This window comes from Typopeltis vanoorti, chromosome 15 (genome assembly GCF_054136105.1).
Source record: "Typopeltis vanoorti isolate ZY-2024b chromosome 15, IOZ_Tvanoo_1.0, whole genome shotgun sequence".
In the NCBI taxonomy this organism is placed as follows: Eukaryota; Metazoa; Arthropoda; class Arachnida; order Uropygi; family Thelyphonidae; genus Typopeltis; species Typopeltis vanoorti.
In genome coordinates, this window is record NC_143563.1 from 78,792,444 (window position 1) to 78,815,893 (window position 23,450).

At 35.4% G+C, this 23,450-nt stretch overlaps 1 protein-coding gene and 1 long non-coding RNA gene across 3 annotated transcripts in view; one reads left to right on the forward strand and one right to left on the reverse strand.

Moving 5' to 3' along the window:
• Positions 1-3,202: 3,202 nt before the first annotated feature.
• LOC150098918 (uncharacterized) overlaps positions 3,203-23,450 on the reverse strand; it is a 359,215-nt gene continuing 338,967 nt past the window's right edge. The window contains exon 6 of the long non-coding RNA XR_016549530.1: positions 3,203-3,231. This is a non-coding gene — a long non-coding RNA (uncharacterized LOC150098918). The remainder of the gene's footprint in view (positions 3,232-23,450) is intronic.
• The window catches only part of LOC150098919 (glutamate-gated chloride channel-like), a 345,862-nt gene continuing 345,000 nt past the window's right edge, over positions 22,589-23,450 (forward strand). For both annotated transcript variants that reach the window (XM_090405610.1, XM_090405611.1), the window contains exon 1: positions 22,589-22,908. The gene's annotated coding sequence lies outside the window, so the exon portion shown is untranslated. The remainder of the gene's footprint in view (positions 22,909-23,450) is intronic.

Genomic DNA, 23,450 nt, shown 5'->3' on the forward strand with positions numbered 1-23,450 from the left:
GTGGTGAGTGAGTGGAATGCATTGCCAGAATTGGTTGCGAGTTTCCAGATGGTGAATGGATTCGAGGAGAGATGCGATAGGATTTATATGTAAGTTGGTTGATTTTGGTCTCCCAGCTAAGTCTCCAGACTCCATGAAGATGCCATAAACAAAAATAATATGATAAAGTTCAATAAAGTGTTTTTGCATCTCTAAATTCTGTTTATCTCAAAGTCTGTCTCCCATAATATCAAAATTAAATGTTCTATTTTTTTTTAAATTCATTCAGATTTATATTTCACTTTATTATTACATAATACCTCCAGGGAGCCCAAAGACTCATTGAGGGAAGGTATCTTCTCTACAACTCTACGTCTCCACGAACGCCATCTACCGCCGACCACCACCACTAGTATTTTCACAGACAATCACAAACATCTAGCCTACGACGGGTTTTGATCCCGCAGCCTTTTGACTGGAGAGCGGATATGCTAACCACCCGGCCAACCAGGCTGGCATTATATTGAAGTAAAAAAAAAAGAAAGAGTCCACTCCTGTCCAAAGGAAAGTTGCACCTTCTAGTTCTTTGAAAAGGCCATCAGACACAACTTCTTTTCACCTGGATTTCCACCTCTTTCTCTCTCATTGAGATGCTACCACAACTATTACAACATCTAAAGATAAAGCTAATCTCCTAGCGTCATTCTCCTCCTCTAACTTCTACACAGATGACCAAAGCAAATCGCCTCCTACCATACCAGAAACAGAACGCGACATGCCTTTTCTGGTCTTTCAGTAAAAATGGACATAAAAAGTATATTAAATAATTTTGATACCAAAAAATCTTCAGGTCACAATAGCATCTCCCTGATTACACTTAAAAGTTGTGCTCCAGAATTAATACCTGTTCTACATCGTCTCTACGAGCAGCTTTTGTTCCAGCAAGCATTTATCTTAATATGTAGAAGCAAGTACATATCCAAACTATTCCAAAACAAAAATGGAGAGAAGTTTGTTGTCAAACTACCGATTCATTTGCTCTTACTCAATCCTCACGAAAATAATGAAGTCATAAACGATCAACCTGTTCAACTACCTACAGGACCAACAATTAATCAATGACTACCATTAGGGATTAAGGCCCTCTAGCTCTGCGGCTGACCCTCAGACTGTATCACACACCCCTGGACAGGTGCTGCAGAATAAGAAAAACATATGCTGTTGCCCTAAACATTTCCAGAGCATTTAATCGATGCCTGTTAGGTGAGCTATCATCCTTCGGTATGCCTTCTAACTCTGCAAATAGTTAAGCTTTCTTTCTGGTGAGTCACTGCGTTTCACGGTGGATTGCTTCCTCTCTTCGAGTTTCTCCACCGATGCAAGAGTATCTCAGGGTCTGTTCGCTCTCGCTTCTATACGCAAATGATCTGATCTACTCTCAATCACCAATAAGCCTATCCACAGCTATCCTGCGTTAGTATATTTCATTCGTCCTACTCATTCCACAACCCGTGCAGTGCACAAACATCCCAAGCTTCAAGATCCACTGCAACCAATTTCTTCAACAGTAACTGCCATACCATCCTTCAATGGGGCAAGAATAACCTTGTCACCTTTAAATGCTAACAAACAATCTTATCTTGTTTCTTGCAAAATAAATCTCGGCTCACTTATTTATCCTCAATGAAGAAAACACCAGGCAGGATTAAATTCCTTCTCTCCACAAACAAGTCACATCAGCGTCTTACTTCCTCGGACACTAAAAAAAAATACGCTTCTTTTTCGTTTAAGACGCTACTTTAACCTATCCAACTATTACCTCTGGACAAATCCCAAATCTGTACAGCTCAGGATACTGTTCACATGTTTAGGGTGGAGTATCTAAAACCTCCCTAAAAATTCTTGATGCTTGAGAGCAATTCCTGCTCTCAAGCAGTCGAGAATTTCATCTTCACTTATCAAGAAGAAAGGATCAGATGCACTGCTATCATTCTTTTTTAACCAAATAAGCGATGCCGGCGGTTTTTTTTGATAATGATAGTGAAGTAACTATCATTCGCAGAACGACGCATTTAATTTTAATACACTGCTGAAGACTTCTTTTGAGAGAGTGGAAGGAGGTCCAATAAAATAACGTATTATTTAGTAGATTCCTTATTAGATTCCTTATTAGATCATGTTAATAGGCTACGGTTGGAAATTGGACTTTATGGAATTTAAACTTTTTTGGTTATTTTTATCTTGGTGTAGGGACAGAACCCATTTCCTTGTAAAAATTTATAACTAATTTCATCTCTTCCCATTACGTGATTATTATTACTAATTATGAAAATAGCAGATCTGCTTATATATTATTACGCATGCTTTCTCGTTATATTTCAATACGGATATTATCTTCCTATGAAGCATCTATCCTGCGAAGTGAATAATACCCATTAGTATCGATGTTTCTATCCATAAAAACAACTAGAAAGAACTCGTGAAAAAACTGTTCGTCAACTTTTTCTGAAAATCAGGCAGTGACGACCTAAATGTTGCGAACCCATAAAACATTCAAAATGGATGAAAAACGCAAGCAGTTAACAGAAATAACATACTACATCAGTTGCTTCAGCTATAATTCCACAACAAACCACCAAAACTGTATAATCCTGCACTTACGTCTGCTGGAGAAGAAGGGGGAGAGTACTCCGCCTTGGAGTTTTAAAAATTGGTCAGATATATTCGATACCGTGAAAGTATGAAAATCATTTTATAACCCTGTTTAAGTGCAATATTATGTCACAGCAAATAATGATGAACGCAAGAATTTTTTTTTTTTTTACTCCTCTCCGCTGGTTCACTACACACACACACACAAAAAAAAAAAACTACCGTAATATTTAAAAAAAACTACCGTAATATACCGTAATAATAAGCATTATCCTGAGATGTCGTAATAATTTTATTTGCAAAATGAAATTCGAATGTACTGCCGAGTAACGACTGCTGCAAATAAAGTACTCAAACTTATTCAAATATATGACATTTAGTAAAAGAGTGACGAATAAAATCATACTACACTCACCCTATCATTACAACAGAGGGCAAAAACATTCATACAGTAATATCCCGCCTCACGACGCTTTTCGAGTATGACCTATGCTCATTTATGCGGCAGGTTTGGTGACATGACGTTCTAGTGCAGGAGTTGCAAACTGGCGGCCCGCGACCTTAATGATTTCTTTTCTAAAAATCAATGTTTCTAACATCCTGCGGGGATTAAAACAGAAAAAAAAATTCAAACTTCTAAATGGTTTATGACAGCTTTAAACAAAAGTAAAACTTATTGCTACAATTCATTGAACCATGTTTCTATCATCAAATGTTGGCAACACTGAATGGAAGTTACTTGTCACGCAGCCATTTTAAGCCACGTGATACAATGTCAATAAGTTACAGGTTACCATCGTAATATGATAGTGTGTTAATAAAAAAAGTTACCTCAATAACTTATATATTTTTTGCCCATAACAATGTCTGAATTTAAAGTTAAAAAAAGAAAAATAGATCAAGAAAAATTAGAGAAGGCATATTTCCTTCTGGAAGTAAAAAATATTCCAACATGTTTGATATGTAGACAAAATGTCGCCGTGGTGAAAGAATATAACCTAAAACGCCATTATGAATCAAACCATAAGAACTGTGATAAATAAATATACAGAAAAGATGCGTGATGACAAACTTAAAGATTTAAAAAAATGAACTGAAGTTTCAACAGGATATTTTCGAATGCTATCACGTGATACTGCTGTTAAATGTAGCTACGTCATAAGTGAACAAATTGCTCGGGCTTCGAAACCTTTTACTGATGGAGAATTTATTAAAAATTGTATTTTAAGTGCAGTCGAAATCATATGTCCGGAAAAAAAAGCAAGCATATAAGCCTATCAGGAAATACAGTTGTGGAGCGTGTTGAAGATATAGCAGAGAACTTCCAAGATATATTGCGTGAAAAAATAGAGTTTTGTAGCGTTTTCCATTGCAGTTGACGAATGTACAGACATTATTAATACTTCCCAGTTAGCAATATTTATTCGTGGTGTTGATGATGATATGAATGTGACTGAAGAACTATTGGATATAGTGCCTATGTCAGGAACAACGACAAGAAATGACTTATATTTGTGTATTGAGAAAAAGTCTTGAAAATGCTCACGCGGACTGGTCATAATTAGTAAGTGTGACTACAGATGGGGCTCCTGCTATGGTTGGTGTTAACGTCGGACTTGTTACAAAACTTCAAATGAAAAAGGAAATGTTGTGTAAGGACAAACTTAAATCGCTTCATTGCATAATACACCAGGAGTCACTTTGTCCTAAAAAACTAAAGATGGAACACGTCATGAGTGTAGTAATTAAAACAGTAAACTGGATACGCTCTCACGCCTTGAATCATCGACAATTCAATGCTTGGTTAAATTCACAAGACAGCAGTTTGAATTGGATTCACAATACAGCAATTTGCTATATTGTACGAAGGTTAGGTGGCTTAGTCTTGGCATAATTTTAAAAAGATGTTTTGAACTCTTAAAAGAAATTGACATGTTTACACACTGAGGAATCAATTTTTCAAAGGAAAATTGATTCCTCAGCTCACCGATGAAAATTGGTGCAAAGACTTGGCCTTTTTAGTTGACATAACAAGCCACTTAAAAACACTTTGAATATACTGCTTTGCAAGGACGTGAATAGTTGATATGTCATATGTATGATTCAATTAAGTCATTTCTGGCAGAACTATCTTTGGCAAATCCAGTTGGCAAAGAATAATTTAGCCCACTTTCTACACTTAAATCGATTTCTCGAAATAATGATGTTGAAAAGTACATTCTCGAATTGAAAATTCAATTTGAAAAAAATATTTTCTGATTTCAACCAGTTTGAAAATGAATTATTATTATTCAGTTCACCTTTTTTAATTAATATTGAAAATGTTGAACCCCAGCGCAATACTGAACTAAAAAATCAATATAACGAAGTTGGCATAACTTCGTTATATTGATTGTTATAAATACCCCGGCAGTAAATATCCCAAATATAAAATTTATTGCAAAAATGTTGTCAATCTTTGGAAGCACCTATGTATGGCAATTATTTTCAATTATGAAATTTAATAAGTCAAAGTTCCGCTCACGAATAAAAGATTCTAGATTAAATGCAATACTTCATATTGCAACACGAAAGGAAAAAGCAGATATTGACATGTTAGTACAGAGGAAAAGATGTCAGGTTTCAGAATCGAAATCAAATTTAAAAAAAAAAAAAGGACTCGTAGATAATAATCTTTATTTTTGTAAGTCAAAATGATGTATTTTAATAATTTTCTTAAAAGTATGAATAAAATGTAATTGAACTTATATTTTCTAAACTTGTTATATTTTTAAAATTAAAAAAAAAACTTAAAAAAAAAAAAACTTAACTGCGTAGATTGATGACTAAACTGGTTGGTATATATTCTCTTAAGTCAAACTATTCAGATAACTTTTTCGTTTGCAAAAATTATTCTAAATTTTTCGTTTGCGTATCTGACGTAAATGGCTGCTTAAAAACGTTACATACATCTACACGTTAAAAAAAAAAGCAGCGACTCATATCACGAAACTTTTAAGACAGTCATCCGGAACCTAATGTGACGTAACATTAGCTTCGACATCATTAATAAAATTCAGTGAAACCTCGGAGTTTTCAATTGCTAAGTTATAAATGTTAAAAATTTATAACTTAGCATTTGTCATTTTGCATATAAAAGAAAACTAATAACTGGTGGTACACTTTCGTCACGTGATGCGAGACCGCCATCTTGTATTTGGAGGACTATCCATACTAACTGGGAAGGAGCACCTTCCCAGGTGTAGTGAGGTCGGGGGAGAAAAAATTTATACAAAACTTTATTCACATACCGATGATACATAACTCATGGATAGTATTATCATTAAACTTACAAGAGTACATACGCTGTAGGCTCAACTGACAGACTCATTCGGATAGGGAAAAAACTGTCGTCTTTCAGCTTTTCCGAAACAGTTCGGTGATTGATTAGATTAAGAATAGCGTTCTCGACAGATAAGAAAGCGTAAAGCCTAACAAAATCAGCCGAGGAAGTCGAACTTTAACGCATATGTATGGATTCACCCTCATGCTGAGACCTCCGTTTTCTGCGAACTCTTTTTTTTCGGAAAGCTAACAAAAACAAGCAAATACATTCACTGTAGTAATAAGTAGGCATGTGAATGGAATCAAAACATAACCGTCCCTCTGCTCAAAGGATAATGCCAAAATACTATATGCTATCACTAAACGTAGTGTGTCAAAGACGTAGCTGTTTGCATTGTCTATATAATTATAAACAGTTCTGGTCAGTGCAGAACAAATACTCTCTTGCAATGTGTTGTACAATAATCAGCTTAAGCAATAGATGATTTCCATATAATGGGGAATCGCATAATCACCCAAATAAGGGTGAATATTTTCCAGCTGTAAAAATTTGCATAATGGGCCTATTACAAAATTTAGCATTGCCTACCCTTAAAAAAAAAAGTTTGGTCCCAAACTTTTGACCGAGGGTAGTTTGTAAGACAAACTCCCTTCTTTGAATTATGCCAGTAATTTTTGTCAATATTTTTTAAATAAAGGATGGAAGAAAAATGTTATTCTAAAAACAAAAAAATGCTTGATATTTTTTTTCATTTCAAGAAATTTTTTTCACGCATTCAGGAATGTGTCAGTAGAGCCAATCTCAGGTGGTATAGCGAGTTAAACAGAATGGGAAAGGAAAAGTTAGCAAAATATCTCGGAGGGTAGCAGGAAAAAAAGACCCGGAGGAAGACCAATCTAGGTAGTTAGATACAATAAGAAGCGTGTTAGAAGACAAAAATATAAGATTGGATAGTCTTGACAGATGATATTTTTTCATAAAACTTTAAGTCACAATTGAAAAAAAAAAAAAAAGAACTAAATGGAATACGAAATTTCTTTTTTTGACAATCTCCTCCATAGAAGATTGTACGTTCTAACACTTAGCCTATCTGTTAGTACTATGGGTATGCTAAGGGATTAGGAAAATCCTGGAATTCTGCTTACAAATCAGACATCGAACTAGCTTTTTCGAACAACTTAAAACAGTTAGAAGAGGAGGGGGGGGGGGAGGATCTCACAAGCATTCGTGAAAATCATTTACTACTGGATGCAAAGAGTAATTTAGATACGATATGTTTTAGTAACATGTAAGGCAGCAATAAGAATGATTAAACTACTGTTACCCCACTCTCACATGCTTACAATCGTGAACAATACTAGTTACCCTAATACTTGCTTAATAATGCATTTGCAGAGATGTGAAAAATAATGCTATTTAAATTTTTTACAAAGGAATCCAGATCACTCTGTTAGCTGAGATTTCTAATACAAGTTATAACTAGTATTTCGAAAATACTGTACTAGTTATAATTAGTATTTCGTACATCATTCCCATGAGGAGAGCACATTTCTCTCAGCCCACCCTATGAAACAACTTTTTCAAGATATTTCAAGTTTCTAATAAACACGGGAATAGTTTCACACGGAATGACGAAAATAATCTGTCAACTAAAATATATTCACAGGCATCGGTGCCATACTGCGATTCGAAACTATAGTCTGTTTGTTGGCTGGAGAGGGTATGCAGCCAAGACAGCCTTGTACGGGAGTCATTGAATCTGTTCTACCACGGGACTAGTCAGAAATCGTACTGATTCACTATCATTGTCATTGGTTTCGAGAGTAGTAAAAATGTGAGAAAAGAAATCAGTTATTACATGAATTTACATTATTTGCATAGAATATACTAAATATACTATTACTTAATTTTTCATCCAATTATTGCATAATTAAAAAAAAATAAAACATATGACAAACAAAGAATGTCAGTGTGTAGCACCGACAATCTTTAATCAACTGGCCATGTACTAAAAAAAAAAAAAAAAGAAAAAGCGACCATTAATTAATGAAGTGGAAAAAAGTAGATGCCATGAAAGTTGATTCCCATAAAACTCTTGAAACCTAATCTCCAACATTTTTCTTTCTCTTTTAATTATTTCTATTTTTTCTGAAACTAAAATTTTACTTATTTCTCTGGCGTAGACATTTTTTCTAACTTTTTTTTACTGTGTAACCCTATTTCAAATACTATTTTTTCGTGAAACCCAGCGCTTCCCTTGAATATGGTCAAGAATAACAATAATGCAAAAACTACAAGTTAATATTCAGTATTATGTGCTATACACGTTCCTAAATGGGATTAGGGAAGCGATAAAAGAAGATAAAAGCCTTATGCTTTAATAACATTTCGCATTTTCATTTCGATAGTAATGCTATGACATGCTTCATTTTCAAGTGAAGGATGCGGTTGTTTTTAGATGGGGTCAAGAGTAAATTTTGATAAAAGTGGCAAAAAGTTCGCTGCAGTTTTATTTTCCATTTAATATCGCTACAAACGAGAGGACATAAAACCTATAACCAGACACTGTGTGGATAAGGAGAAAAAATGAATCTTGTTTTATCTTCCCTCAACGTGTTAGACTCAAATGATCTGTCACTGGCAAACAACTTTCCTTTTTTATGTAACTAAAGTGAATAGACGTATTGCTTTTTATTCTTTCCGTTCGTTCTTGTTTTACAGTTCTTACAGCGACGAACAAATAGCTTACGTATTATATTATATGCTGCTCAATTAGGTCGTTAATCCAATTTCAGTTGTAAGTACTGTACTAATAAAATGTTCCTCGCGTCCTAGACGGGATGCGAACTCCTATTTTTCGTTTAATATTTGTCAATTGGGAATCCGTTCTGTGATCTTTCATTATTAGGTAGGTTTCGCTCCAACATGCCTTGCCTACGTTTCCATTATACCCGCTTTATGCTTGATGTGAAAACAGAACTGTTGTGGCAGTATAGACCTTCGTTATACATTTAAGATCATTCCTAAACTGTGTCAAACCATTTCATTTATGGTTTAAACTGCACGACGCATATTCTATATGAAGCAAAACACGTGGCAGTGGTTACCAATACTTGTATTTTGTTTTAAGTACTCAGGGATGCCGAAAACATAGGTTACTTCCCAGTTCAGTAGCCTGTAAAAGGCTTCGTTTCCATAACCATGGAGCACCCACAATACAGTTTTCCCTAAAAAATAAGTTGTATCATTTTTAAAACAATTTCGAGGATTTTGACTGGTCACATAAAATCAAGTAAACCTTTAAAACGATTAGTATACGAAATTCTCAAAATTGATGTAATGAAAGAAAAGAAAAAAATTGCAAGAAAGACATCTTTCTGATACAACAACCCGAGGTAAAATTGGCCACTTGTATGTATGTAAGCTAAAAGCCACGTCGGCTTAAGATCAGGTATAGAGTAATTTTGCAGTACAGCCATTTCCAAATTTTTGCGTGGAAACATTTATGTAATATTAATAAATAGACCTGTATAGCCCAAGCACAAAGGCTGTAGAACCTACAGCACACTGTTACAGTGTGTAAGCGAAGTTTAAGAATATATCTATGTAAGTTCTAAAATATTTATTCGCTCATTACACGTGTGAAAAGGAAAATTATTTCCTTTTTCATCGTAAAAAGTAGGTAACATAAAAATAGGTATAATGTAGCGTTTAACAACAGATGGGACTAATTATGTAGATACACAATAGTATATCTACAACTATGGAAGCCGATTTTCCGGCACCCATAGTTCCAGTCTTTCGAATTAGCCGTTTTGCAGACCAACGGAGGTCAGATAATAATAATTCATCAGGGCACCTCTGGCCTACTAATTATATCTGTCGCACGTATCTAAAGCACTATGGACAGCTAGAAACTTAAATATTAAATATAATATCAAGGGATTGAAACGCACTGCATTAGTATAAATGATACAGAGCAAGTGGATACGGGCTTGTACTTAGGCTTAACATCACTATCATTATGAACTTATAAGCAGTAGCTAGGGTTAAATGCAAGCAAAATAAGATAACAATGGCAAAATCGAAAGATCACATCAAGTGCAGATGTAAATAATTAAGCAAGCGTGCGTATAGGCAACGTCATCTGTGGCATCCCGGTTAATTAGACTGGCGTGGGAATTTCAAGTGAGCTCTCATAATTTTGTCCGGACTAAAGGAGTTGCCGGATTATTCGTTTCCAGAAAATCGGTGGTGTACCTGTATATAGTATTAATATGAGAGAGAGAGAGAGAGAGAGAGAGAGATAGGCGAAGATAATTCGAAGAAAAACATTTCTTTTGGGCATAAATACTCACACATGAGCTAAGAATAGACTTAATCATAAAATTATGTACACGTCATAAAGCTTTTTATGAAAGAATAAGCAAGCTAGTTCAAGATAATTTTATTGAGTGTATATGTACCCACAGAAACTGCAGAGGATTATAGTAAATATGAATGTTATGACAAATTGGAACTAATACTCGTAATACCTCAGAAGAATATATCCTATAAGAATATTGGATTCCAAAATTGGGAAGAAAGATAATTCCACCATGTAAGATATTAATTTGACCTCATCCAGAAATCTAATAATAGGTATTATGACATTTTTGAGGAAGAACAGATTATATTATAATCAATAAAAAACATAGAAACTGCATCCAGAGTATCAGAAATTAAAGAGCTGAATGCGATAGCAATATTTTATTTTTTTTTTTTTAAATTATAAGTGTCCTTAGGATCAAAATAAATAATATTTATTAGTACATATGAATCAGTCGAGATACAATGGTAATAAACTGGATAAAATAGAAAGCATGAGACTGAATTAAAATAAAAACTGAAGGAAAGAACTCAGAATATTAAAATGTATAAAAATAAATTAAAATATAAAATAAATAAAATTAATAAAAAAATAGAAAAAAACCCTTAAGCCACTCACAACTACTCATATACCATACACCCTTCGTGAGTGGGAATCACGAAACATTGAAAATATTTAAATCATGCGGAATCATATCAAGGATAAGATATACCGTAAGTAACCGCAGAAAATTCAACTGCAAAGTAAAGGATAGAAAAAAAAAAAGATTGAATGAAGAATGTGAATTGGCAGTAAAGAAAAAGAAGGATATAACAACTGTCTTAATAATCATATGATATTCGTGCTATTCAGAGAAACAAAGATCGTAGCAAGAACTTCAATAAAATAATCAGATAACAAAATGATCTTTTTTCATGAAGAGATAAAAGAAACCTAGAAACAATTGCCAATAATTAACCAAAGAAACTTACAAAATTAAAAGAAAAAAGATCCATATGGGAACGCAACTGTAATCACCAACAAACAAACATTTGCTACTAGAAATAAAACTACAAAAACGGTCAAGAGAGTAGCTAAAGGCTCCTGAACAGAAAGCATATCAAATCACCTAGAAATATTTAAACCATCACTATATGAAGCAGCAATACAATGAAAGCACCTGGTACTGACGGAATAGCAGCCGAATTCAAATATGGTAGATGTGAATTAACTCTAGAAATACATTCATTTCTCATTCTCCTTTTCCCTCATTTACCTTGTGGTGTCGAAGGTTTATTAATCATCGGACTTCAAACCGTTCACAGGATAAGGTGGTCAGCCCTACGCCCCGGTGTATCCTATGTCCGTAGTGTTGAGTTCTCAAGGCCGGTTTGCCTGCTTTGCGGGATGAAAAGCCCCAAGATAAACTGGGGGAAAAACCTTACTGTCTACGCCCAAGACCGGCTAACTTGGCTATGGCGTAGGAAGATCCTTCAGCTCCTCACGTCACCGACGGGAATCGAACCTAGGGCACTCCTTCCCCTGGCATATGGTTACGAAGCGCACAGTCACTAGGCTAACCGAGCCGACACACACACACACAGTGGCGCACCCAGAAGGGGGGAAGTACCCCCTGGTACCCCCAAAGAAAAAGGAAAGAAAAAAACTAGAAATTTTTTTAAAATCTTTTCCTAGTTAAAATTCTTTTTTTTTTATTTACGTTGTGTCGCGTCTTCTTTTTCTATACTACTTATGAATTAGCGATTATTGCAGATGCTCAGCCATAGGTCGTATGCGATGTGTGTGTGTGTGTGCGGTTAGCCTAGCGGCTGTGCGCTTCGTAACCATATGCCTGGGGAAGGAGTGTCCTAGGTTCGATTCCCGTTGGTGACGTAAGGAGCTGAAGGATCTTCCTCTGCCATAGCCAAGTTCGCCGATCTTGGGCGTGGACAGCAGGTTTTTTCCCCCAGTTTATCTTGGGGCTTTTCATCTCGCAAAGCAGGCAAACCGGCCTTGAGAACTCGACACTACGGACATAGAATACACCAGGGGCGCAGGGCTGACCACCTTATCCTGTGATGATAAATTGAATATGGACGAACGAAAAGATCTCTTTAGAATGGAAAGAATAAATAAATCATACCAATTTGTCTAATATTATATTATACGAAAAAGAATCTTATCATTATTGTTTGGAGTTGCAGTCAAAGCAATTAAGACTGAAACCAGTGCACTCTGTTAATTGTGGACACGCTTCTGGCTATTTGCCTGTTTCGGGTGATGAAAAACCAGGTTCCGGTGGGAAAAACCCTACCGCCTCGGTAAGAGAATCTTACCATTTACCGAAGAAACATTAAGTGAATATCAAGAAAGATTTAGAAGAAATAAGTCCGCAGTTAGCCAGATTTAAACCATAAGATAAATTTTAGAGGGGCGAAAGAATACAGTTAGTCTGTCTGTATTCTGGTTGGAGATTTAAGAACGCGTACGATCGTATTCATAGTAGCCGAAGCAGTTTGACTACTATGAACCGAGTCCAGGGCTTCCGAGAAGTATTAAATGAACTCTTGAAGATTTCTGTGCCTTTTTATCTAAATATTACTCTAATATCTTCAACATTTTCTCCAACTAAGCAGATATCATCTGCATTATCTTCTGAGTTTTTCTAATATATATATATTTTTTTTTCCAAGGCTCAAGTAAAAAAGAATTCATAAAAGTGCATTCCTTGTTTCAATCCGATTTTAATGCTGAAAGGTTCAGTCTAGTTACATTAACCCAATACCATGATTTGGCTGTTCACTTGTGCATAGTTTGATTAAATTTATTTTCTCATAAGAAAATAAAACATGGATGGACAAGATTATGGTCAAACGGTACCGAGCAACAAGCTAGCGAGATATTCAGAGGAAGAGACAGATTAGGAATGGTCCACAGTATTGGGAGAATGTTTGTTTGACAATATTTATTATTCTCATCACATACATATTTATGAATATACAATTCAAGTATACTATCAACATTTTCTGTTGGTTTTTACATTTATTTAAGGCTGATTGTTATAAACAAATAAAAATAATTTCCTTATATATACATATAAAGTACAATACATTATCATAGTTTTCATAGTCTATACAAATGTTTAAAATAAGTTAGTGAGTTTTTACAATATTTTATTTTTTTATGTATAACCATACTGGTTACGAAAATTAAATTTGCACGATATACAGTCACTGCAAAATCCAGTGACTGCATCTATGAGAGCTCGCATAACATGGTATATACATGTTGTAATGTATTAGAATCATAATTGGACATGGTATATAAGTTATAGTGATCTCTTATGATATGCGTTTAAAATAAAAGTCAAAATTATTTAGTCCCATGAGGTAGTCTCTCAATCTTTTTTCTGAAATCATATTCTGAGGTTTGTGCTTTTTATTTCAGTGGGAAGTTTACTGTAGATGCTTGTTGCTAGGTGTACAAAGGATTTGTGAAAATTTTCTTTGTTTGCCTTAGGCACTACCAGCAAGTTCCGGCCACAACGTTAACACAACGTATAGTCTACATTATATACCGAAAAACTTACAGCGTTCTTTCTTACATGTAATGTACAACAATAAAGATAGTTTCTGTAATGGCAAAACATTATGAATGCCAAACAGATCGTTAGCTGAATATGCGAAGTCAGTAATGGCTATAGTTATAATTATTTTATTTCGCATTCGTATCAAAGGAAGCAGATAAAAGGATATTCTATATCAGAAGTCGATTGGTGAACGATTTATATTAGGGTTACTGACAATTGAGATTTTTTTTTCCCGCTGCTTGGTCTGAGAGGCAAGAGAAGGGAACCAGTTAGAATTATGGACACTGAAATCTCCTAGGAAGATTATCTCACTATTTGGGTAATTTAGACTGTTGTGAAAATGCCATGAAATATCTTTGGACTTTAATTACTCGAGATAATAAAATTAGTACGGAAATACATGCTAGAATTACATGCATCAAATAAATGTTATTATCATTGTGAGTAGGCTTACGATAAACTTATGAATGACGCCGTCGTCAGTTTTTTTTTTTAATTTTTTTATGAGGACATCTAAGAAAGGAGGTTTTCTTTCAATCCTTTTCTAGTTTCAGTGTAATATTAACTGTAGGTTCAAGAGAGTTAAGAGAATAAAGAAATAGTTATAGACTTGGGAGATCTTGTTTCCAAATAATGAAGATATCACCGACTTGTCTCCACCAAACAGCTGGTTTCCAAGTAGCTTGAGATAGGAAATCCTTTTTCAAAATTCTGCATGTAGAGATCACTGAAGAGGCTGTCCACTGCTAGTCCAAACTGCTGTTTGTTAAAAACATCATTCCACCAAAAGAAATGAGATCGGCAGTGTTCAAACAATTTTGTGACGTCTGGAAAAAGATTTCTATTAGGGTCTATCACATTATTCACCGGAACATTTGCAAAGAGGGATACTATGTCGAGTCTTGCTAGGGTATCAGAAGACGATATGTCTATAGTGGATAGTTTTTGAATAAAATGGACTGAATTCTTGACATAAGCATCAGAGGAGCTGATGTGATGTCCCAAATGATTAGAAATGTTTTGATAAAGCATAAGTGTCGGAAAGTGATCCCATCCACGCTTTGTATTATCTTAGGAGAGCCGTAAATGAGAAAGAAAAAAATATATATTGGAGATGTTGATCATAAAAGAAAATAAAGATTTGTCTGGCCAACCATATCTTATCCACTAACTATACAATAAACTGGAATATTTCCACTATACCGTATTTGGAAGAAAACTTATTCCAGACTTCTAAAAGAATCTGATACAGTTATCCATTCACACAGATCTTTGAGCAGGGATCAAGGACTTATATGAAATGACACCTGGAAATTTCTCATTAAATCCTTCAACATGTTGGATTTCAATTTCGCTAACACTCGCCTTCAGTCTTTGCATAGCGATGGATAAAGCATGGCACGAGCCTTCACATTCCTGTTATAGAATTATTATTATTATACGGGCACCTCCATGGAGTCCAAATACTCATCTCAGGAGACCCAATCTATTAACAAAATCTTATCAGTTTATCTTCGTTTGTAACAATTTTTAAGCGGTTGGACAGAATTGTTGTTATCTGTTTTTATATATATTTTTGTGCATTATTTAAACTCTGACGAAGTCACCAGTTTTAGCGTGAGCGAAACTAGTTGAATGTTAGTTTCTAAATAAACGACTACATAAAGATGTTTTAATCCTGACTTTTATTTGTAAAAATCTCTCAAATATGAATAATACTAAATATTATTTAATATTCATTATAAATTTATTCTACAAAAGATTGGATTGAACGAAAGAAAAAAATTAACTTTGAATAGAACAAAAAAATATGATATGCGAAGGACATCAATATACTGCATAGGAATAATCGATTCCCTAACTTTTCTCAAGTGACTTAAAAAAAAGTTTCATGTTTGGTTTTCTAAAAAAAGGAATGAAGTACATTCCGTACATTAAGAATAAATATAAACCATAATAACTACAAGACAATACCCCCCAACGAAAGGCTGTCACCCTAGAGTATATAAGTACTCTAGTCGTAAAAGAGTACTAATGTACTTACGGCTAGAGTACTAATGTAACTCAATACTAATGTGGGGGTTTTATTGTCTTGTATTCATTCTTCATGTATTTTATCATATAATGCCTTTGTGAGCATTGGGCCAATATACGCAGTTGTCTGTTTTGATCATTTGTATATGATAACTGCAATCCTTCTTAGGAAGCGGCAAGTCAACCGAGATGCAAATTGTCGTAGGGATGAGTAAGGCTGGAGCATCTCTCTCTCATGTGTGTGTGTGTGTGTGTGTGCGCGTGCCATTAGGTTATTAGATATCCAAAACTTTTCCTACAGAATCTTAATGAAGGCCCTCTAAGCTCTTTCATTAAAAACAGTATGTAATGTATATATGGAATACAAAAGCTTCCACATGTTCATTGCTACGTGTTTCGGGGGAATGGCTTATATTTCAGATATAAGCCATTCCCCTCTGCTTGGAACCTGTCATCAACTCCGATTTTAAAGCGATCTCGCCCATTCGACTCCATTGCTGCATTCCTTTATTATTATTTTTTCTTTTGTTGTTGTTGTTGTTGCGCGAGCGCGCACGCACGCACACGTGAGGGAGGGACTTAAGCAGTTGCTTAGCATATTAATTATCAATTTCAAAAAAATAGATGTTTTGCTTACAGTGTACTTCTTTGTTTCACACGAACTACAGTACACGATTTTCCATCGTTGTGTTTGTAGCTTAAACTTTGGCATGTTGCCAAACAAAAAGGGACAAACACAACAATGGAGAACTGCGTATCTTAGATAGGCTGCTTCGTATAATACAGTTACACCAAAATTAGTGCTATACGAATAGGGCAAATGTATATATATATATATATATATATATATATCGGAGCGATATTTTTTTCTTTTTTTTTCCCCATTGCGAGTGAGGAAAATTAAAATTCCTAAATATGAGAAATTTGCTATATAAAGAGTCTGATAAAAACCGATTCATCTAGGAACTGCAGTAAAGACTGCCTTAGATAGAACGAGGCTTGTCAACTGAAAAAAAAAAAAAAAAAAAAAAAAAACATCGGGAAACACAGGGTGGAGTTACATTTAATTAAAATACGATGCCCTTAGAAATATAGATGGAGAGAAATGAAAACATGTTGCACCTATGAGACTAGCGACTACTGGAAAAAAAAAAAAAAAATAATAATAATAAAAAATCCGAGCAGATCTAGCACATTCTCTGTTCATGGACTGGTATGCCCTTTCTTTCTGCCTTTCCTTTGTTTGGAAATAAGCTTAACAGAATTTGAACCCAGTGGATGCAAAAAACCTTTATAACGGTTTCTGAACTAGACATTTAATTGTTTCATGCGCAGATCGATGACCACGCAGTTAATAGACAAAATATGCTCTCCTCATGTCCTTAAAGAGCTCCGTAGCTCAGTCAGTATAGACCAGTGGTTAAATTCAGCCGGGGCCCGGAACTTTTTTTTATTCACCGGGCACGAACCCGGAACATTTTTCTGTTTTGTGACTTTTCTCCCTTTACGGTAATTATGCCTACATTATTGTGTTATTATTCAACAACTGTTTACAGTTTTGAATGTGTATATAAAGTCAATATCAAGAGTAGCCTGATTACGAACGATTAATATGTTAGAAGTATTATATAAAATTGTAATTTTGCATTTGAAGTTTCTGGTGGTGTGGAAGAGAAGGCCTGATGGCTTTAACTCCACCAGAATAAATAAATAAATAAATTTAATTTTAAAAAATGTTGCGACAATCTAGCAATAGCCTTACATTTATGATCCTTACTTTAAGGGCCCCGGAGCTTATTCGTATTAAAATGTAACCACTGGTATAGACGAAGCCCTTTGGTCGGAAAGATCTGGGTTCGATTTCCGTCCATGACGTGAGGAACCTTTATCTGGTCTCTTTCGCCTAAAGGCGAGTTAGCCGGTCTCATACGGAGATAGAATTTTTTTCACCCGGAAACTTAGGTTTTTCGTCCCCCAGAACAGGCAAACCGGCCCATGAACACACACACATGGATTACAGTCATGAATATGTCCCAGCCATGTGCCGGTCCCGAGCCCGGATACAATTGGGGGGGGGGGGAGCAATGGTGAACTACCCTGTAAAAATCTCACTAGGAATACTTTGTGGGCAAAGCCTACAAAGTCATCTACGGTCGGAAACGACTGAAAGGGAAAACCAGTCCAGTCCATGTCCTTAGTTGCCTTGTATGAAATAAATAACCAACCAACGTTTCATTAAAAAACGTTGGATGAGATTACGATACCAAAGGCTGACAAGTGAATGAATTCGCGAGATTAGGTACACAATTTTGAAATTGACAAACATGCGCAGATGGAGACCAACCAGTGTAGTGATCATGCTTGCTGATATCCTGTTTGAAGCCCTCCCCCCAATAGGGTACTGTTATGAATTGAAAGGCATGGGCTATGTGCAGCAAAATAAGGATACGCACCATGATGAAATTAGAATATATCGTATGAAGTTGCGAATCGCCCATTTCTAAAGCATTTGGAGTTAATGAGCCAGTGAGAAATTACGGTCTCAGTGTTCTGAGCCTAATTCTTTTACAGCTAATCTGTTGTAAAAAAAAAAAAAAAGTTATTTCAAAAAGAAATATTTTTGAAATGACAGCAGCAGTATTCATCTCTGAAGAAAAATTTCCCAAGCCCGTCTATCTCTTTATCATTCACGAACTTAGGATGGTAGAGTGAAAACAGTTCTTTCAGCAAATGCAGGCTCAATATTCTCACTTCGGAAGAGTTGCGCATTGACTCTGAGGTGTGTGTGTGGGGGGAGGGGGAGCGATTGCTCAACCAATTTAAGAATTTTGTTACTGACTCGTGTCTTATTTACATCTTCCCCAATTGAGGATTATTTTCGAAAGAAAGGACGTTTTGATGGAGAGTCCTTATTCGAACAACTTTGGAAGTTCCCGAACAATTCTTTAAAGATTATTGAAACGATTCTGAGTGGGCAGATTAAATATGTTGTCTGGTATATTCGTCAGTAATTAGTTATAAACGTTAAAAAAGTTGGGTTAGTTAGGGTATTTCCATAAGAACTCTGATTTTTCCAGATGCAAATAACATTTATATGAGCATCTTTAAGGAATTATGCCATAACCGGAAAGTGAATTTATATATTCAGTGACAAAAGTAAACTTTTGTCACATTTCTACCGGAAACCCCTAGGTGTACACATTTCCACTCATATGTATCACAGATGGATAAATACCTCCTGATGTCCTTGCATCCAGCCTCACTCTAAATATGCAGTCCATCTGCATACCTACGAAGGACATTTTAAAAGTAGTGCCTTGAGTACGCACAGTACCTTGGAGTGTGCATTTTATAAAATGTCTAGTTTTGTTCCTTCATCAACGGTTTAGCAGACAATGATATCTCGTGTTATCACGAACAAATGGATCTTTTATAAGTTTGCAGAAGCGTATCGGTGTGTAGTAATCGAACTTTTGAGACACAAAAATGTGAGTGATCAAATTCCACTCCAATTACAAGGTTTTAACTGTGAAGCAACTGCGACTGCACGTCAATGGGCACGAAGAACAAGAAAGTGATAATGAATAAATTGTGAAAGCTATGAAATAACGAACTGATCGTGTTCATGCCAAGAAACAACCATCGCTTGTTGCAACATAAAATAAGAAGCCTAAACATGAGTGTGTTCACTGAGTTAAACGGCTGTCGAAGAAGATATCGAATTTGAAGTTGTGGAACATCTTCCTATAGCTCGAACTTAATTATCTGCCTTCTGGTTATTTTCTAAACTGAAGACACATCAAGGGTAACCACTTTGAAAATGACGAACAGGTCAAGACACAGAGGGAAGAAAATGGTTCAGAAGACAATCTGAAGAACTTTACTACGACAGCTTCGAAAAACTTGTTACGCAGTGGAGAAAGATACTGAAAGGGAGAAATATTATTATTGAGCAGCAATCCATGGAACAACTTTTATTATCTCTCTTTTGTGTGTGGGGGGGCTATCACAATGGAAGTATTATTTTCACAATGTCCCTTTTAATATATGCCGCACAATTTCCTATCAGACGTCTTCTATAAAACAACAACAATGGAAGCACCTAAAGTTATTAGATACAGCGGGTTATGGTATAGTTGTTATCCCAATTAGAAGCAAACTCTACGAAGTTTGCTTCTACATTCAAGAAACCAGAATACCACAACCGACTTACTGCGAACAAAGCGATAACCCCCCTACTCGAAGAGCTTTCTCAAGATACAAACGAAGAGGAAAATATAACTGATGTCTCTTTTTGAAGCGAAAAGCCGATGTGAATTTTAGTATGAAGGCGGCCTGCAATGTTTAACACATATAGATTGCTTCTCTGCTAACAAGGAAGAGGAGAGGAGGAAGTATCTTATAAAAGACTGTGTATAACAGTAATTTGTAACGTATTCAGCGTAAATACCCATAGGTGCTGGTGATTCTCAATGATTTGATTCTTAGATTCTGTATTTGAGCATTCTTTCAACCCAAACTATTGTCTTTTGATGTCAATTATTTTACAGCCTATGAGAGAGTTTTCTCGTCAGTATATTACACGTATAATAAAAGAAAAAAGAATTTTTTTCGTAATTAAGATTTTTTTTGCAACTCTGATGTATAATTTTTCTTTGAACTTCACTAATTAAAATCATTAGAGGGAAAATAAAGTTTGTTTCGGGTTACACAGGCCACTGGGATGAGCCTCGATGATGCAGTTGCTAAGGCTCCGAGATATTTGCTTTTCTACCGGAAAGATTAGGATTCAAATCCCATCAAGGATGCCAATAACGTTTTGAATGGTGTTTTTTTTCCCGAAAACAGGCACACTGACCAGAGGAACACACATAATTAAAAGGCATAAACACTGGCTTTTTAATAAATTCTCTTTATTTGTCTACACACATGTTAGTCGTGAAAGCCATAATACATAAACACAGACTTCATACTTCAGCAGTAATTCCAATTAACCCTAGTCCTAATGAAACACATAGCGAAGATGGAAAAATGAACGAACAATCTGCTAAGGAAGAAAATCATTCTAATCTTGCAAGTGAATGTGGTATTTCGACAAGATGATGTCTGATCGTAGAATACTGGATATATAAGAATGAACACCATCATATTATTGATTCAGTAAAAACAACTATGAAAGCAATGATGCTATCATCGTTATCATATAAAAGTCAATTATACGAGTACGAGCTTACATTCACTGCTATGATTATGATCATTGCCTCACACAGGTAGGTGACTTTCACTGGGCGTGTCACTCGATTACTGGCTGCTGTTACAGACAGTGCATATAAAACAATCATCTATAATGGATGACATCAAAATCGTAGTGTGTGTATATATAAATCGATTACATCGCCTAAGACAAAAAAAATAATATGAACGTATTGGCAGTTTACGTTCATGTTTGCAGTTATATACTGTATCTATTATAGTTATTCTTCAATAAATATTGTTAAATAAATATTTTGTTACACATATCAGACTGTATATTTTATCTGTATTCCATATAATTTGTTACAATAAACTTAGTGCAGAAGCTCAAAGTGTCCACCTTCAATACAAATACATTTATGATCTCTTTCTCTCTCTTCAACAGCTCTGCAAACTAAGAAACAAGTCAGGTGAAATCTTTTGTGTTTCTTGTTGCACTGACCATCACCACATTCTTGCGATTTGCAACTGTGAATTTAATTTTTCAAATATCCCTATACAAAAATGTTCCGAGGCCTGAAGTCTGGAGACCTTGGAATATATTTAAAAGCACACCCTATACGATCTACCCATTGTTTAGATGTGTTTTATCTTTAAAATACAAAATTATTATTATAAAAATTATTAAAGTGTGTATACATAATTTTTAAACGCCTGTCTATATGCCATTTCCGATCATGAAGCACTGAAATCCTATAGCACATTTTAGTACCGCGAATGGACAAGGATTGTATTCCATATAATACAAAAACTAAACTCTGAAATGTTTATTTCGATTCTGAGTTTCATTCTAGTACTCTGCGGGATCAGTTTCTTATACTCAACAATGAAGAATGTCACCTGACACAAACAGAATACTGAACATGCTAAGTCATGCAAGACTGCTGCCGATTGGTTTGTATTTGTGGATGCTTTTCTGTTACCAGATTCTATTTGAATTTATCAATGAAAATCAGTGATAATGAATGATATAAAGATCTTCAAACACAAAATGACTGAAGAATGCATGCTAATTTCCTTTTTTTAGCAGCCATATACACTAGAATATGGGTCACTATGTAACCTCTCATGACGTCTGTTACCAATAATAGTCACTTACTACTTATAGATTGGAGTATAGTTGTTACTGTAGACATTACTTTGTGATACTCAAACTGGATTTTATTCCGCAGCTGTATTTACAAATGCCCGTCGACTCTATTAAAGAGAGACGGGGAAAAAAAAAATTAAAAGTAAGCCCCACACCATCATTCATTACTTGTTACCACGTGAGCTTCACGTTTCAGGTGTTCTCGTCTACCAGGTGTTTTGAAAATTACCACCAGACGGCGCAGCGATAAAACATAACGAAAGCATCTATTTGGTGTTAAGCCACAACAGAGAGCGTCGTAAGCAAGCATGTGGAGCGTGCAACAGTGGGGAATCTACCACGAGCCAGCCGTCACTTAGCTCGAGCTCAGGGTTGCGCGTGATGTGATACTATGCCAAATCTGTAGGGGAAAAAAAAAGTGTTTTTTTTTTTCTAGGTGTTTTCAGTTTTAGGCGTAATCGAGTAGTCATCTCTTCTGTGGATATTATTCGTCGTGTGATGATCGTGTGCATTTAATTCGCAAGATGACAAATGGTTTATACGAGTGTTCAGCGTGTTGCAAAGACTGCGTAGAGGTAGACAAGCCGCAGCTGTACTTGGATTGACCCTAAGAAGGATCACAAAGCATTATCCTAACAGTAAGTTGTGCATGTGTTCTTTTAGATTGTTTGTTGGGTTGCAGCTGTAGCATCGGGAGCATAATATATTTTGTTAGTGCGAAAATAGCCCAGACTGTTGGCATGCAGTCAGAGGTACACGTATTTGGCAGGAAGCATCGTGATTAGCACAATGTCTTACACATTCAGACCCCCAAGTGGCGATTGTCTTGAATCAAAATTAAATTATTTGCCTAGAAGAAAGGAAAAATTCGATTTTTAATCTTTCCTATCGTAAAATAAAATCACAACACCCCGTCTACTTCTGGTATGCATGCGCCCAGAAAACACGTGCGCAGAGTGTACTGCAAAATAATTCATAGTTAACTTTGCAAAGATAAGAATCACGGACTTCAAACATGGCGTAATAGTTTGTGCGTCGCGCCCTAGCATTATATAATGTTGAGAACTAGAGTAGTATACTGATTACTGATGTAAATTCAATATAAGTGTAGGAGTAACTGCTAATACTCCTGCGCCGAGGCTATAGGAGTCACGATGCTTATTCCTAAGCCTCAGCCTAG